The following is a 2554-nucleotide window of genomic DNA, read 5'->3' as shown; positions in this document are numbered from 1 at the left end:
GGAACAAATTTCTCATTTGTTCTTTGAATGCAAAAGTGGAAATTCAATCAATGTCACTTTCCACCAAAACAAAATCAAACAAATAAGCTATGGATGGGGAGTCTGAGCATGAGTCAACAATAGCATTTAAGACTACAGAGCATTGAAACAATCTTTCTGGTTTACCAGCTGACAATGTTTGGACAGTTTATGGCATTTTTATGGTTAAAAATAATACTGCAAGAAGCATGTGTTGGAGAAATTGTTATCTTTTTGTTTTTCGAGACTCAATTAAGTCTCGCAGGGGGGGATATGTGGTATCCAATATTTGTGCATTTGACTCATAATAGTTCAAAATAGCACTGTAGCAGCAGGACAGAGGGTCAGTGACCTTCTACGGGGAGAGCAGTGATTGGTGGTTATGTAGGGACTGAACCCTTCTATAGAATTTGACCTCTAACCCCTTGTTTTGTTACCTCAGAATAGTACTGTACCCTTCTATGGGTTTGACCTTTTATTTTGCAGACTCAAACCCCTCTATGGTACCTAACAGATACCTAAACATATCCTATATAAGCTATGTTTGATGTACAGAGAGACAGAGTGGCCATCGGGCTGGGTCACTCTCCAAGCTGCTGCAGAGCTTGTAATTGATGCTGAACTCCTTGATTTAATAAACTTTTATGATCAAGAACAGTGTCAAGCGGGTTTCTTCTCAACACATCATCGCAGCATTATTGTTTGGACACCACATCACCCTTAATTCTTCTGTGTGTTAGGTATGTTATGTTGAAAATTGCCTTACAGAACTGTCAGGATCAGGTACTGTAGTCTACCTACGCCATGGCCTTTAGTTAATCACACAGGCACTCAGCTTCTGTTGTTTTAAAATAAGTTGCTGCATATCTGGTTGTCTTTAACAAGGGTGACACCTCCTGTTTGTATGATACGCTCTTCTGTATGGAGGACTGATCCTGACAAATTCAGAAATAAATACAGAAATAAATAAATGCTCAATAAATAAATAAGCATCCGATTAAATGCACAAAAAATTAAGTAAATAAATAAATGTAGGCAGTAATTAAATTATACAAGGAGACATAAATGTATATATCTATTTTAATTAGCTTCTTTACTTATTCACCTTTGTAACAATTACCTTATTTATTTATTGTCCGTTATAATCTTCAACTTTATTTATTATTTACTTATTAATTAATTAAGTTAATTAATTAGTAATTAATTTAAGTTATTGAAGATAGAAATTCTCCAAAATTATGCAAAACTATATTTCTACAAGTGCTGAAGTATCACAAGCAGGATATCAATGATTTGTGGGGTGATTTTTGAGACACTACAGCCTTTAACAGTGAAGTTATTGAATATTGAAAATAGACCTACCTAATATTAGGTATGCAAAAGTCTTACCCTAAACAAAGTGTTGTAGTATAACCAGCAGTATATCATAAATGTGTAAGGTGATTTTAGGGGAACTATATTTTGTAAGTGTGAAGTTATTGAATATCTCTGCAGAATGTGTTTTCGGTGTTGAACTTTGTAGACGGTCCCTGCGCACTCGTCTCACAGCCGGCTGCACGTAGAGACCAATGTCATTTGTTCTGCTCCTAGGAAGACTCATTTATGTGAAAATGTATTTGTCTACTTAACTACGATAATAAAGAGGCGTCGTTTGTGTTTTAAACATGTTTTGCTTACGAGTTATTGATCCCGGAAGCTCAAATCTGTGAATCTATTTCCAACTTTACTGAACTCAGTAATAAATGGCACCTTTCCAGTCATCTCTAATTACGAGATCTTTTCTCATAATTACGAGATCCGGATCTCATAATTACGAGATCATCTCGTCATCTGGTCAATTTCAGTCCCTCCCAAATCGATCATCTTGTTGATAGTGCTGCAGGCTCGCTGCGAATGACACTCAACTCTGTAGCCCCTCTAAAAAAGAAAATAATAAAACAAAGACTCCATGGTATAATACTGAAACTCGCAAATTAAAGCAAATATCGCGGAAACTTGAGAGGAATTGGCGTTCCACCAAACTGGAAAATTCTCGTTTAATTTGGCAAGATAGTCTTAATAAAGGAAGGCCCTCCGTAATGCCAGAGCAGCGTACTACTCGTCATTAATATAGGAACATAGGAACAACCCCAGGTTTCTTTTCAGCACTGTAGCCAGGCTGACAGAGAGTCACAGCTCTATTGAGCCAAGTATTCCCATAGCTCTCAGTAGTTACGACTTCATGAGCTTCTTTAATGATAAAATTCTAGCTATTAGAGACAAAATTCACCAAGACCTGCCCTCAACTGGCACCGAATTATCTCTAAACTCAGGAACCTTAGAAACAGCTGTAGAACCAGATATATGTTTAGACTGTTTTGCTTCCCTCAATCTTTACCAACTTACTTCAATAATTTCTTCATCTAAACCATCAACCTGCCTCTTAGACCCCATCCCGACTAGGTTGCTTAAAGCTGTTGTACCCTTAGTCAGCACTTCTATGCTAGATATAATCAATCTATCTTTATCAACAGGCTATGTACCACAGTACTTTAAA

This window comes from Micropterus salmoides, unplaced genomic scaffold (genome assembly GCF_014851395.1).
Source record: "Micropterus salmoides isolate LMB-PRFRI ecotype aquatic unplaced genomic scaffold, ASM1485139v1 Ms_hic_scaffold_343, whole genome shotgun sequence".
In the NCBI taxonomy this organism is placed as follows: Eukaryota; Metazoa; Chordata; class Actinopteri; order Centrarchiformes; family Centrarchidae; genus Micropterus; species Micropterus salmoides.
Note: the sequence above shows the minus strand (reverse complement) of the source record.